We start from the raw sequence: 15,861 nt of genomic DNA, 5'->3' as shown, positions 1-15,861 counted from the left end.
GAAAACAGCCTTATAAAATTCAAATGGAATGACAAACAAGGAAACAGAGTCCCTACACACGAGGAACGGGAAGGGGGAAACTTTATAGGCTATGCCATCAACATGGCGGCCATCTTGAGAGCCGCCATCTTGGATTCAACTCCAAAATTTCAAATGGGAATGTGGTCATGTGACATATCAAAGAGATAGAGAATTTCACCAGAAAAACAATGCCGTTGTATTTTAAACATAGCTTTATTCATTCTTGGGTTATAGCCAGTTACATGTGGCAGCGGTGGGACGCTCGGCAGCATGTGTGTTATGTGCCGAAGAGACATTATGTCGATGTTACACAGTCCCAAGAGACCACCAACAGTCATAGGAATGGCTCGATATGTTGTCTATTATGTTGGATTGTTGATGCTATCCTCCGAACCTCGTCCTGATGAACTTTGACCAACACATCTGGCTGAATTTGAGCACACGCATCAATGCGCTGCTTTAGATGATGTAAATCCCGTGTTTTCACAGAATAAACCAGTGCTTTGACTTGACCCCAAAGATAAAAATCCAAAGGAGTCAAATCTGGTGAACGTGGTGGCCACACCACAGCACCCCTACGACCAATCCACTTTTGAGGGAACTGCACATCCAGGTATGCTCACACATTGTGCCCATAATGTGGTGAGGCTCCATCATACTGGAAGAATTCCGGAAATGTCCCGTCCTCCGTTAACAACGAGGGAAACAGTTCTTCATCCAATAACCTCAGATAACCATTGGCTGTTAAGGTACCATCAATAAAAAAAGGTCCAACGACTTTGGTACCCCACACACCACACCAGACCATCACTTTTTGTGAGTTGACCGTTTTGGAAGCATCAATCCAGTGCGGATTTGTGTCGGACCAGTATCTGTAATTTTGCTTGTTCACTTCACCATTGATAAAGAAATTGGCTTCATCATTGAACAACACCTGATAGCGGAAACGTGGGTTTATCTGCAGCTGCTGTGTCACTCATTCTGCGAACTGTATCCGACGGTCTGGGTCATCCTCGTTCAGGTGCTGGAGCAGCTGAATTTTGTACGGGTACCATTTGTGCTGCGATGAGTACTCCATTGCGGAGTCTTGCTAAATGATGCCAACACGCTCACTGTTGTTGCTTTATCGGTGTCTGATTTTGGTCTTCCAGCCTTAGGTTTATCTGCGTCAGAACGTGTTGCTCGGAATTTGGCCAAAAGCTTGGCAACTGCGCTGTGAGTGATGGGCTGTCTGGTTGGATGACGACTGTTGAAATCCTCAGCAATGACCCGTGTGGTTCTTTCTCCTGATATCAAGATGATTTCAATGCGTTCTTCTTGTGTTAAGGACATTTTGTAACCTGTAAATAAGGAAACAATGATTAAAACGTTAGCATGAGTAAATGACACCTAACAGTTAAACACATGTAACATATCAGGCATGGGATAGTCACTTTGCACCGTTTCAGACTCCATTTTATGACTTCTCAGTACGTAATACTCACGCTGCCCAGCGTCGCACTGCTGCCGCAAGTAATTGGCTATAACCCGAGAATGAATAAAGCTATGTTTAAAATAACAACGGCATTGTTTTTCTGGTGAAATTCTCTATCTGTTTGATATGTCACATGACCACATTCCCACTAGAAATTTTGGAGTTGAATCCAAGATGGCCACCATGTTGGTGGCATAGCCTATAAAGTTTCCCCCTTCCCGTTCCTCGTGTGTAGGGACTCTGTTTCCTTGTTAGCTATTCCATTTGGATTTTATCAGGGTGTTTCCGGACTTTTGGACCATCCTGTATAATCTGCTGTTCCTTCGGGCATGCATGCACTGCTTTTTTTAATCATATTAATAGTCATGATTGCTAAGAATCAGTACCTATGTATAATTTTGACTCTTAATGAAGTCGAAGTCCGACCATGGTTGCCAAATAATTAGCAATCTAAATGCAATGTTGGTGGTAGCACCGTCATGCTTATTAAACAATTAGTTGCTTCGAGCAACATTTTACTGCTGACGAGCTACATTTAGCAACGATGATGTGGGCAACATTATATTTATATACGGATTCCTTAGTGAGAATGATCTGAATTACACTAAGGAACGATGGTTTTATGGCAGACATTGTATATAGGTATTGATTCTTCAGTAACCATGATCTGAGGGTGCTTGTTAACTTTATTTTTTCACGGTCAAAACTATTAAAATTTAAATAATAGTTTGTAACCTCCCCCTTACTAATTGGCCTATCCTGCTTGCAATATAAGATATGACCGTGGATCGCGGGTATACCTAATGGAATTTTTCTAATTGGCTAAGGCTATCATTCCCGAAGAAGTAATACCGATAAGTAGGGGGAAAGTGTACAACCGATCTTCCTGATAGTAAAGTCTACTAAAAATAGAAAAGTAATTAAACCGAATAGGGCTACAATTTGGAAAAATGAAAGTTGTGCATTCACTCACGAACAACACTGGACAGAAATGGGGTACCACTGATCATGAATCCAGAAGTTACACTAATGAACGAAATGGAAATACTTACAGTCGCCAGCACACTAGGGCGATTACCATCCAAAACCCTGTACAAGTTGACGGGAAAGAAAAACATTTATTATTAAACACTGACGTGGCAACTGAAGGTTGTCACGTTTTTTGACACTAATTTTAAGTGAGTATGTAATGATAAAGAAAACTGTGAGGTCATTTTTACGTTAAGTTTGTCATTAAATTTTGAAAAAGGCAATCTAGTAATGATTTAAAAATATCCACTTAAACTGAGTGTTACTACTGAACTTCGTTGCGTGAACAGTGACTTTCAGAGACCTCAACATAACGTCAACAAAGAAATTTAGAGAAAGGCAAGCACTTTTTACTTTGCAGTTACTTAATTTTCAGATTGGATTTCATATTATTGTCTGAACAACATAGCCTTTTTTACTGACAGAATTAAATACCTAGAAACGTATCAAACCAAACAGCCATGTGCTCCAAGCTATATGTAAAAAAAATAAAACTTCTGCACTCTTAATTTGTGCATTTTCTTTACATTTGGATTTCTTCCAGTGATAGATTCTCAAACTTTGGTTGCATATGAGGAAAAAAATGGAACAAGGATCCTGCTTGGAAACAATGTCTGGGGGCAATGAGGACACAATCGCCCTGAATTTAACTAATTATTATTTAAATAAATTTTATCAATCAAATCACATTCAACTGTAGTGCTGGGTTAGCCAATAATACTTTCTACCAATGAACAGTCTTACTTCAGAGCTGTGCGTGCGACGAAACTTGGAGCCGACGACGAATCTCTGTTGCTGGAACTGCTGCTGTTGTTGAAGATGGTAGCATCTTGTGGGGCCACGGCTAATTACAGGGACGGGCAATCGTAATTAAGAACCGCCTGTCCACTGCCCATCCTCCTGGTACTAGTCATCTGGCCGGCGCACGTACATGATGCCGCCGAAATGGTACTCTCTTCTGCGAGAGCATTAACACCACACTTCCGCACACTACAAGCGCTGGAACCCGTCTCCCGCTCTCTCCGCGCGCTCTGCTCAACAATGCACAAGCACTGCTGTTATCGTTGCTAGTCGACGCAAATAACAATTCCCTTGGTTTTTTTCCCAGAGCTTCTAAGTTCATAGTAAAACACAGATAAATACAATAAAACGTCAACAGACTTCTACCTAAATGTACACATACAGTGAAGCAATGTCCTTACTTATTAAAGGAAAGGATTTAAATTACAAATATTTACATACAATTAAAAATTGTATATCGGTAGCAGGTGCTATGCATCCTGCATTTTCGGTGTTACAAGTTGCATCTGCTTCACCCGATAATGTCAGGTCTTACGGAGAATATTATTGGTATGGATGAAGAAAGGGGTTAGGTTAGCTCAGTGTACGTAACGAGGATGCTACAAGAGTCTACTGTATACGCCGCGGTGATGTGTTTCCTGTGGAAGTGTTGCTGAACCGAATCTTTCTACAATGTGTTTCTTTTGTTAAGTCACCAAACTTTCGGAGTGCATTGATGATGTCTCCTGTCTTTTCTTATTCCGTACTGTCCTTTCGAGCTCTGTTTCGAAAAGTCTAGATTCTGTGTGCTCATCGATTTTTACCACGTTTTTATTATGTCGTTTTCTTATTGGTCTGTCTATTCGGTACAAATTTTACAGTTGATTTTAAACTACCATTCCGACGACCTAGAGACTTAAACTTTTGAACATAGTTCCCAAGGAGACAATCACCCAACAGATTTTTGTAATTTTTTATATTCACGGTATGTGAAGTTTCAGAACCCATATATCACTGAAAAACTGTTTCCCTCCAATTGTCAAATGTTCTCGAGAAAAACGACTTTGAAGATTTTCATAAATCCTTAACTCACTAAAGGCACTTTTCACAATGAGTCGCATGTTTCACCTGTGGCGGGTGATAGCTCAGCCTGTGTTGACTTGTGGGACGGCACACCGTGGTGTAGCTGACTGGTTATGTAAGCATGTGCTACTGTGTGTGTATCTCACGTTGCTTGTAAAGTCACGAACTTGTAAGTGGTAATGTGTGTTCAAATGTGTGTGAAATATTATGGGACATAACTCCTAAGGTCATCAGTCCCTAAGCCTACACACTACTTAACGTAAATTATCCTAAGGACAAACACGCACACCCATGCCCGAGGGAGGACTCGAACCTCCGCCGGGACCAGCCGCACAGTTCATAACTGCAGCGCCTAAGACCGCTCGGCTAATCCCGCGCGGCTGTAAGTAGTAATACTTCTTGTTCATGATCACCGCATATTGTTCGTGAAGCGGATATTGCGCTTCGTATCTGTAAATCACGTCCATGGATTCGATCAGAAAAATACTTCGACGTTTGTCTTTGACGTGAGTGCAAGATATGCGCAGTCTACAGCTTTGGAAATTCATGACTGTCTCCTTGATAATTTCGGTATTTCTAGTGCTAATGCTATCATTCAAATGAATGATGCTATCATTCAAATGAATAATGAGAAACAAGCGTGTTTTTGCTAAACTGCAAAGTTCTGTACGTCAGACAGAATATTACTGAAATTCGTCATCATGATGATACCTACAGTACAATTGAGATCAATAACTCTAACAGCGATTAAAACTGTCAGTGTGCAAATCTCCCCCCCCCCCCCCCCCGAGCTAGACAACAAGGACTTGATACAGGTACTTCCTAATCATGGACAGGTAAAAAGTATAGAATCCGGAAAGTGGTGTAACAGATACAAGTTCCAGATCTGTATGAACATTCGTTACGTCCGATATCCACATTCTAGTAAGCGGTTGCGGGGCACACATAATATGCTGCGTAAACTGTCACATGTCACGCGCGCAATGATCCACGAGATCTTCGAGAATACTGCCCACGGCGTGTGTTTATTCTACGAAATAATCTGCAACGGCGGGCATGAATAGAGGCACAAGAACTGATTCCCTCGAGTACCGCAGCGGGAAACACGGAGAATACTGCCATGGAATCCACTGGCTAGTCCAAAAGTTTAGTTGAAGAGGGATTTCCACACTGTAATAAGAGAACAGCAAAAAACAAAGTAGGGATCCACGAGATCTTCGAGAATACTGCCCACGGCGTGTGTTTATTCTACGAAATAATCTGCAACGGCGGGCATGAATAGAGGCACAAGAACTGATTCCCTCGAGTACCGCAGCGGGAAACACGGAGAATACTGCCATGGAATCCACTGGCTAGTCCAAAAGTTTAGTTGAAGAGGGATTTCCACACTGTAATAAGAGAACAGCAAAAAACAAAGTAGGCGAGAAATCAGACAACGATCAAAAAGATGAAGCCGATAGAGAGCAGTCTATAACTACTTGACAGGAAAACAGCTTTAGAGTACTTGAAATATCAATTCAACAGCAAGAAAGCGAGACACACGTGAAAATTAAAGCCCTTCATGTTCTAATCCAACTGAAAAAAAGAGAAAAGGCCACTAGAAAACGACAGTACGATCTCAGAAGAAGACCGTGAAGAGAAAGCGGCAAAGATGCCAAGGAAATAGAATCTGATAACGATCCAGCAACACACATTTAATCCGATACGGAGACGAAAACTCAGGCAGACACACGTATCCTCCCAGTCCCAACAATCAGATGTGACGAGCCCTTTGAGCCGGCCACAACAGGAAACCAAACACCAACCAAAGCAGAAAACAACACTGGAACAGCTGAGTGAAACCACAACAGCTGTGACTGGAGCATGTAAACATGTAAGTAAAGCAGAAGATTGTATCGAAGCAGTCTTACTACAATATAACGACACTATCAGCAAAGGCAGCAGAGGGAAGTACCCGCTGGTTATAAGCGCCACCGTCCAGTTCCAACTATGAGCACCTGGTGCAGTTTCAGTTACCGTGATTCATATTCTCACACACCTGACCAGTCGCAGTGAACTTATTGTCGTGTCAACATGAGCTAGGTCTAAACGAGCAGAGCATTATTGGTGAAGCGCTATTATCAAAACAACAGTAACGCTGCAGCTGCACTTCGAGAATATCGCCGCTTGAAAGGATTACGAGAGTGTGCTTTTCCTCCACCTTCTCTGTGGAGCATGATGAAGAAGTTCGAATCATCTGGAGAACTGGGCGTCGCTCCGGGAAGGGGCCGATGACCGTTTGCACCACAGGTGGCTAATGGAACCGCTGTTGCTATTTTTGCTATGGCAGACAACGCTGCGCGCGATTCCCGATCGTCAGGCAGTGCGCGTGCTGTGTCACGACAGTTGAACATCCCGTGGTCCACTCTACGGAAGGTGCTTCGAACCATTCTCGAATGGTATCCGTACAAGATCCATATCGTACAGAAGCTTGCACCACAGGACAACAACGACGTGTTGACTTCACTCTCCACTTTCTCGCAAAGAGTGAAGTTGACGAGGGCTGGTCCTGGACCATCCAATGGACAGACGAAGCTCATTTATCACTGACGAGTGAGGTGAACACACAGAATTTCCATGTGTGGGGTTCTTCAGCTCCGGTCACAGTGTATGAAGTTCCTCTGTGTGGTAAAACTGTCAATGCATCGTGTGGTTCCATGGCCAAGTTCATCATTGGCCCATTATTTTTTGAACAGGTTGGCGCCTATTACACTAGGTCGCCAGGTGGCGCAGCCAGTCCTCCCTCCACCACTCGGTTTGGCCACCACGTCGTCAGTTCGCTGTGCACTAGTCACCAGGGAATACATTGGACAACAACTATACGTACATATTCCTCCCAGCACTTTTCATGAAAAGGAGAGGGCGAAGGGACAGGGAAATGCATATACACCCTATGCTATCGTTAAGAGAATCTAAAGGGTTGTATTGTACTCTTTTTGATGACTATGTTTGGACGACAACAAGTTTTCCAAAGACCTACGAATGTCTAAATCGTCTTTCTTTGTGTTATTGTCGTTACTAAAGGCTGATATTACCGGGAAAGAAACGAAAATGAGAAAGTGTATCTCATCAGAAGAAAAACTCGTAGGCACTTTGAGATAAGTAGACCGATAACTTGTACTGTAATTTATAAAATTTCTTGCTCTAGGAAATATTAATTACTTTGGAAAACGGTTAACATTTTAAAAATATGAATATTTTAGTTCAATATTTTATACTATTATATCAAACGGAAATTGATTCAAACTATGACTAGAACTAGAACATTAATAAGAACATTTGTTTTCAAAAAGAAAAGTGATAAGAACACTTATTTCCAAAAGTGTGGTACATTGTATGTGTTGAATATTTGTATGTATACACTACATATTCAAGAGCAGAGGTTCACTGATTGGCTATCGGAATCTTCATTTGATGTGACTGAAGTACCTGCACATTTAGGAGATTCTAAGTACACGTTTGCATTTGGACATTGTTGAAACTGAGTTTGGAAAAATTGAACTTGTGGTTGTTGATCCACAAGCCCTGGCTGAGACATTGTTTTCTGTTGCATAAGATGTTGTTCCATCGCTCATTGTGGCATGCACTGTATTTGCATAGGCTGTGGTTGTATAGGATACTGTAGCATTGATGGTGGTGACAGGGGAGTGAAAGGCCAGTATAACCCATTTGCTGCCATCCCTGCTGTACAGGTGTTTGGGCAGCGGCGACGAGAGAAATCATGTCGGCCAGGAGTTCTAATTTGTTTTCAGCGGGTACTTTATGAATCTCAGTTAACGTAGAGAGAAGAAACAGCTTATCCTCATCTGCTTCAGCGAAAGTGCGAGATTTCTCTTTCGATGCAATCTTTTTCTTTAGAACTTCAATTAGCTCATCGTCGTTGATGGTTCTTCTTTTGAGATTTGTGCTGAGAGATCCTACATGTAGGCCCATTATCAAACGAAATAGAAGTTTCATTTTCTTCTTCATTCTCAATGTCTTCTTCGTCCAGCTTTGTCGCAGACATTTCACCGCAGTTTCTAGAAAACGTAGTTGTTCAAAATAAGTTTGCTGTTTTTTCCTGGTTGACACCTTTTACCCGAAGAAGTTCTCTCGTGTAACACGAGCGGTTGGATTTCCACTTCTTCTGAATGAGTGTCACTGAAAAAAAAGTGCGTTAGAAGGTGAGAGAGAGAATAGTCGCTAAGTGCTCTCACTCTCAAACATTGGGTGCACAAATCGGGCTATTTTCGCGCGGTGGCATTTCATGTTTAAGGCGTCATATATCATCAACAGTGTGTCATATTTCTCTTTCTTGGCTAGGAGCCCTAGCGGGCGTACGGAGAACAACTCACCAAAATTTCATCGCAATCGGATGAATGGTTTAGGAACGCATAGACGACAAACATACATACAATCATTTTTATATATACAGATGTTAAAGTGATTGAATTGTTTTTTTTTTATTTTGTTTCAGATATCTGGCAACGGGAACTTTGATACAAGATCTACCTCACCAGTACAGAATAAGTCAACCAACAATCTCAGTGTTTGTAAGATAGGTTTTAGGTGCCATCTGCTGGTTTTTACGAAAAAAACAACTTCCCACACTGTATTGGAGCCATTGACGGAAAACATGTACGAGTGATCAAGCCAACTGGAAGTGGTTCATTGTATTATAATTACAAAAACATTTTCTCAGCCATGCTACTCACTATGTGTGACGCCAACTACAAATTCATTTTCGTGGATGAGGATGCATATGGTTGGTCTGCTGATTCCACGATATTTAAGGACAGTGTTTTTAAGAAAAAACTTGATGAGGGCTCCTTAAATATTCCTGAATCTCAATCCTCTTTCTGTGGTTTCGATGAGCCTATGCCCTTTGTGCTTGTTGGGGATGAAGGTTTCGGTTTGTCAACAAAGCTGCTTAGCCCTTATGCAGGCAAATGTTTGAGCGTAAAAAGCGTGTATATTAACCACCGACTTAGCAGAGCACGAAGGAATATAGAGTGTACGTTTCGAATATTGGCCAATAAATGGATAATTTTCCATCGGCCATTGAATGTTGACCTTCGTTTGGGTGAATCCATAATACGAAGTTGCTGTGTTTTGCATAACTTTGTCAGAAAACGTGATGGTTTCAAAGCTGAAGATACCTTGTCAGTCGAAGGTTTATACGAATGGAATGAAGACCGTCAACCGCCAACAACAAAAAGCAACACAGCTCAGAGTCGTATTTTGTGATGATTGACAGTGAAGCAGAAGCCTGTACCTTGACAAATAGACAGAATCTAAATAAATGAACTCATCGGCACGACCGCTGAATCGAGAACACGTACCTATTATTCATCATAATTATAGTTTAGTGGATGTGCTTGGTGTTTTAACACCGATGTGAATATTAGCAAAAATATAAATAAACTGCAGCTGTTTTAAAAATTCATAACCTTTAGAATTTTTTTCCTTGTTATAGACAAAAACGAAGGATATCTCCCGAGCATAATGTAGAAGGATAAGTTTGTGATTTAAAAAAGTAGAAGTACAAACATTCAGTTTTCCCTGTAGTCATAATGATACACTAAGTGATCAAAAGTATCCAGACACCCCCAAAAACATACCTTTTTCATATTAGGTGCATTGTGCTGCCACCTACTGACAGGTACTCTATATTGCAACCTCACTAGTCAATAGACATAATGAGAGAGCAGAATGGGGCGCTCCGCGGAACTCACGGACTTCCAACGTGGTAAGATGATTGGGTGTCACTTGTATCATACGTCTGTAAACGAGATTTCCGCACTCCTAAATATCCCTACGTCCGCTGTTTCCGATGTGATAGTGAAGTGGAAATATGGAGGGATACGTACAGCACAAAAGCGTACAGGCCGACCTCTTCTGTTGACTGACAGAGACCCTTGACGTTTGAAGAGGGTAGTATTGTGCAATAGGCAGACATATATCCAGAACATCACACAGGAATTCCAAACTCCTTCAGGATCCACTGCATGTACTATGACAGTCAGGCGGGAGGTGAGAAAACTTCGATTTCATGGTCGAGCGGCTGATCATAAGACACACATCACGCCGGTATATGCCAAACGACGCCTCGCTTTGTGTAAGGAGTGCAAACATCGGACGATTGAACAGTGGAAAAACGTTCTCTGGTGTGACGAATCACGCTACACAATGTGGCGATCCGATGGCAAGGTGTGGGTATGACGAATGCCCGGTGAACGTCATCTGCCAGCGTGTGTAGCGCCTATAGTAAATTCGGAGACGGTGGTGTTTTGGTGTGGTCGTGTTTTTCATGGAGGGGTCTTGCACCCCTTCTTGTTTTGCTTGGCGCTATCACAGCACAGACTTGCATTGATGTTTTAAGTACCATCTTGCTTCCCACTGTTGAAGAGCAATTCGGGGATGCGATTGCATCTGTCAACGCGATCGAGCACCTGTTCATAATGCACGGCCTGTGGCGGAGTGGTTACACGACAATAACATCCCTGTGATCAACTGGCCTGCACAGAGTCCTGACCTGAATCCTATATAACACCTTTGGGATGTTTAGGAAAGCCGACTTCGTGCCAGGCCTCACCGGCCGACATCGATACCTCTCCTCATTGAAGCACTCCATGAAGAATGGGCTGCCGTCCCCCAGGAAACCTTCCAGCACGTGATTGAACGTATGCCTGCGAGAGTGGAAGCTGTCATCAAGGCTAAAGGGCCGGCCGCGGTGACCGAGCGGTTCTAGGTGCTTCAGTCCGGAACCGCGCGACTGGCACGGTCGCAGGTTCGAATCCTGCCTCGGGCATGGATGTGTGTGATGTCCTTAGGTTTAAGTAGTTCTAAGTCTAGGGGACTGATGACCTCAGATGTTGAGTCCTATAGTGCTCAGAGCCATCTGAACCAATTTATGAGAAGTACATGTCTTCTTGTTTCAAAATTCATATTGCACACATATAACTTCTTAATTATCGATAGTTCATAAAAAATTGTTACTAACAATTATTTGAATTAAAAGTATTACAAATTTATTAACGCTATTTTATAAAATATCTTTAATTATAGATTCATATTTACAGTGAAAACTGGAATTTTGCGTGCAGTATTAATTGGAAATAAGATGTGCATTTTGCATAAAAATATAAAATATGTGTTAATTAGCATTTATTTGATGAGTTTTATATTTCAAAGATGTAGGTATTCGAATTGAAAGATAAAAATAAAAGGGAAAGGAAACCGTACTGAGATGTGAAACAGCGATCCATTGATTACCCAATTACCATGCTCCAACACTGCCGAATAAACCACACGCCCAGTCGAGAAAAACCGCCTTAATTTTAGTAAATTTAAGTTTCGCGGAAAGCATCAGAGTCGATTTACTTCAGTATTTTTGATAGTTGCAGAGAAATGCTTCGATGGAGTGTTATTAGAGTTCCGAACTTTACGTTCTATATATACATTAAAAAAATTACAAAAATCCGATTTTCGAGCGGTCTATTTGTCAGAATTGGATGAGGATGCAATATTAACTTGGTTTCTTGTCTACTCTGTTTGCCAATGCTATTTTCCAGTGACTGAAGACTCGAACTTCTCCTCAGAACTGAATGACAATGCTATGTTAACTTGCTTTCTTGACTGGTGTGCGGCAAAGGATATTTTGTGCAGATCTCCCTTTTCCACAATTTCTCGTTCAACTGGCAAATGGCTCGCGGGAAGAAAGCTTGCTGGTAGGCTTCTGTGTGAGCTCGAATCTCTCTTGATTTTTACCTTCACGGTCAGTTCGCGAGATATGCGTAGGAGGAAGCAATATATTGGATGACTCAGTTGAAGATAAACTGAAATAAATTTGAAATTCACCACACGTCTTCGTGTAATCTCATGTAAATACCTGAAATCGGTTGATAAATTACACACGCAAGACTAAGAAGCAGAGAATAACTGGTTCAATAAAAATTAATTTTTAATGTACCAGGTCATTAAATCGGGCTGAAAAGTGTAAAATAATTTCTCCTAGACCTATAAAATTTCCTAACCCCACATACTTAAACCTAAAAATTTGTGATTGTGAATTTTTAACAGTTAGGAAAATAATTGCAAGACTGAAAACGAAAAGCGACGGGCGCATACAATAGACCGTGGTAACGAGGAGAACAACTCATGCTTCAGTATTTAACTAGTGTAATAGCTACGTATTGCATGTGCCCCACGATTTTCGTTCTAAATATTACTTTCAATTCACAATGACATGTTTTCAGGTCCTGTGATGGGTCCAAAGATTTGCTGGTGTTTGGCGTCACGGTAATTTTATCGGTGTCCAGAAACATGGCGACTCGGAGACTTGCAGAAACGGGAGATTTGCGTACACGTAAAGTTGCGTAACAACTTGCAGCGCGGTAGCGGCTGCAAGTGGTAATGATTAAGCCACACACAGATAATTGCTTCGAGCGGTCGAATGGTCGCTCCCGCCGATTAATACGGATAAGTACGTGTGCACGGTTCAAGTGGCGTGTGTGGTCGCTCCAGCGTAATTAATACAGACACCTAGGTTTGCGCTGGCCAAGTGTTCCACGGTTGCACATTTAATAATTAATGTCTTACAGGCCTGAAAATAATCTTGTTGGCTGATGTGAGAACGGGCCCCTGTCAAAATCGGGTGTAGTAAGTACTCCCACCGATTAGAATCTTAGTATCTTTTTCATTTATTCTTTAGCAGTGCCATAAACGTCCACACATATTTAAATCAAATAAATAGTACACTACTTTCTAAAATATGATCTAACAATTAATGCAATGGCCTCCGCCATTTCTTTTTAAACATCATGGATACACTTCACACTCGTACGTTCCCGTATTAATGACGCGACAGCGAGCGAAATCGCAAGTCATTGTTGTGTGTAGCTTAAACAATGCTACTTGTAGCCGCAACCGTGCTGCATTTTGCTACGTAACCTTACCATCCTCCCCCCCCCCCCCCCCCCCCCTCTCTCAAGAACTGGTCGAAACACAACTACCTACGTTTATTTTGCTTCCGAAGTTTCTAGCGTGACTGTCAGTATGGAATTTGTTGCAATGAGCAAGGGTAGACCTTCTGCTCATTGCAGCGGTTACGCGTATCGTACATTTAGGGAATATAAGGAAGGTATTGTTACGTGGGTGTGCTTACACAAAAAGTCCGATCATTGTAAGGGGAAGATATGCTCGAAGAATGGAGAAGTGCTTTACGTGTCTAAAAATCTTTGTGGACCACGTGACGAAGCAATTCTAGAAGTGAAGAAGCGAATGGAGAGGACGAGGAAGACGGCTCGTGTAGAAACTACCCAGTTATCCGAGAAATACTTAGGATGAAATGGGATATATTCATAATAAAGTTTAGGATTTTGTTTCGGTAATGCCCCACTCAGAAAATATGAAGAGGACTATTCATTATCAGCCGAGTCAAGCGCATGGAACCAAACAGAGCCATAGAACTGTACCGAAAGAGATCTTCATCAAGATGTCTTAACAACTGGTGACGATAGTAGTTTTTTTGCAGAAGATGATAGATTAGAGCACAGGATAATCACTTTTAGTGGAAACAAAGGACAAGAAAGCTTTAAAACGTATTCCCACATTTTTATGGAAGGAAAATTTAAGAGCTGCGGCATACAGTTCGTACAAATCTACACCATACCTGTAGACATAGGAGGCTAGTGACGAAACAAACATTGTTCCTGTTTTATTTGCCTTAATATTTAAAAAGAAGAAACACACCTATGTTCGGCTCTCTCGTCTGATTAAGCAAGCTCGTGAGCGGTGTCCAAGAAAAGTGAATGTTGATTTTGAGCCAGAGAAATCAATGGGAAATGGATAGAGGACTTTTAAGAAAAAGCAAAAAAGTTCGGATATAAATACGTTCAATTTATTTTATTTTCTTATTTCAGACACTTTTTTGTTGTTACGTGTTTGCTTCGTTTCTGACTTTTTGTTTTCACATTTCCAGCTTGATTCTATATGTATTTCTCTTTTTAAATGTTTGTTTTGAGAAGTGTTAAATCAAAGCCTTCTTATGTTATCTTAGTTGCCATGGTAATAGTAAATAAACAAATAGGTGTAGTATTGAGTGCAAGATTAGTAGAGGAAGTTTTCCCTACAGTTTTTATTGGTTTAGTGTTTCGTGCGTGAAGGACTTTCTACAGGGTGTTTCTGAAAGAGCGTGCAAAATTGTAGCAGGACACAGACAATGCTCCACTGAGCAATGTGAGATAGGGAACCTGGAGTCGAAGAAGCCAGCTTAAGAACATACGGAAGCAAACTTGTCTACCGCTTTGTCTAGCATTACTGTTTTCCAACTTATTTACAACTAGCGTGCGCACAAGTTTATACGTACTGTGCTGTTTATTTACATGCAAGGAAACAAGGACGACGAGCCAGATTACCAGTCACTATTGTTGTAGGCTTGTTTACCTTATTTTTCCTTAAGGTGGCTCTGTTTTATCATATTCACATTGTCCCATGACAGAACATGCTATGAATCAACGACAGACCCATTCATTACTCAGTGCTATTCAGACACGTACAGTACAATGCGATGGAGCAATACCGGTACAACATTTCCTAGTCGCTGGAATTGAAGGGGAGGTCCTATTGCATGCTCTGCGAGGTCACCTGACCTGAATTCCCTTGATTATTTCCTAAGGGAATATCTAAAGTCACTTGTGCACGAGACCCTATTTGGTATGGAGATCGAATTAGTATGCCTGAATCGTAGCTGCCTGTGATAAGATTCGAAATACACCACGGATATTTGTCAGAGTGCGTCAGAATCTTGTTCGCCGATGTCATGTTTGCCTTGAGGTTGATGGCCGCCAGTTTCAGCGCATTTTGTGAGATACAATACAACTAGTCCGTTCATTGCGTCAATGATGGTATTTGTAGTTAACTAATGTAAATAAAAAAGTACACAGTCACGTGCTTTTTTTTCCTATTATCTCCTTTGCTGGCTTCTCCGAACCCAGGCTCCCTACCTCAAATTGTTCAGTGGAGCATCCTCTATGTCCTGTATAGTCTTCTTTCTTCGCCTATGCTTGCTAGTACTTCTTTATTTCGTACCTCACACGTCGCTTTAATTTTTAACATTTCCTCAAATATTCTGAACAGAAGTTAATTTTACTGAAAGTTATTAAAATGTGAAATACGTATCTGGTCCAAATACAGGGTGATCATTTTAACTTTGTGAAGTATCTCGAAAACTACACATCGGATCAACAGAAGTTGCGGTTTCAATTTGTTTGTCTAGGAGGTGGACATCCAACGACACAACACTTGACTCATCACCCCACGCCATGCGCTGGTGGCGTGGGCTAAGTTTGAAACTTTCAGTGGGAACCCCCGTTTCTTGTAGCAAATTACGATTCTGCGGCAAAATCGATATACGTCTTTTCTGAAGCATTTTTTCCTCCACAGACGTCGCTGTA

This window comes from Schistocerca serialis, chromosome 4 (genome assembly GCF_023864345.2).
Source record: "Schistocerca serialis cubense isolate TAMUIC-IGC-003099 chromosome 4, iqSchSeri2.2, whole genome shotgun sequence".
Lineage (NCBI taxonomy): Eukaryota > Metazoa > Arthropoda > Insecta > Orthoptera > Acrididae > Schistocerca > Schistocerca serialis.
The sequence above is the reverse complement of the archived record's forward strand: the minus strand, read 5'-3'. Positions refer to the sequence as shown.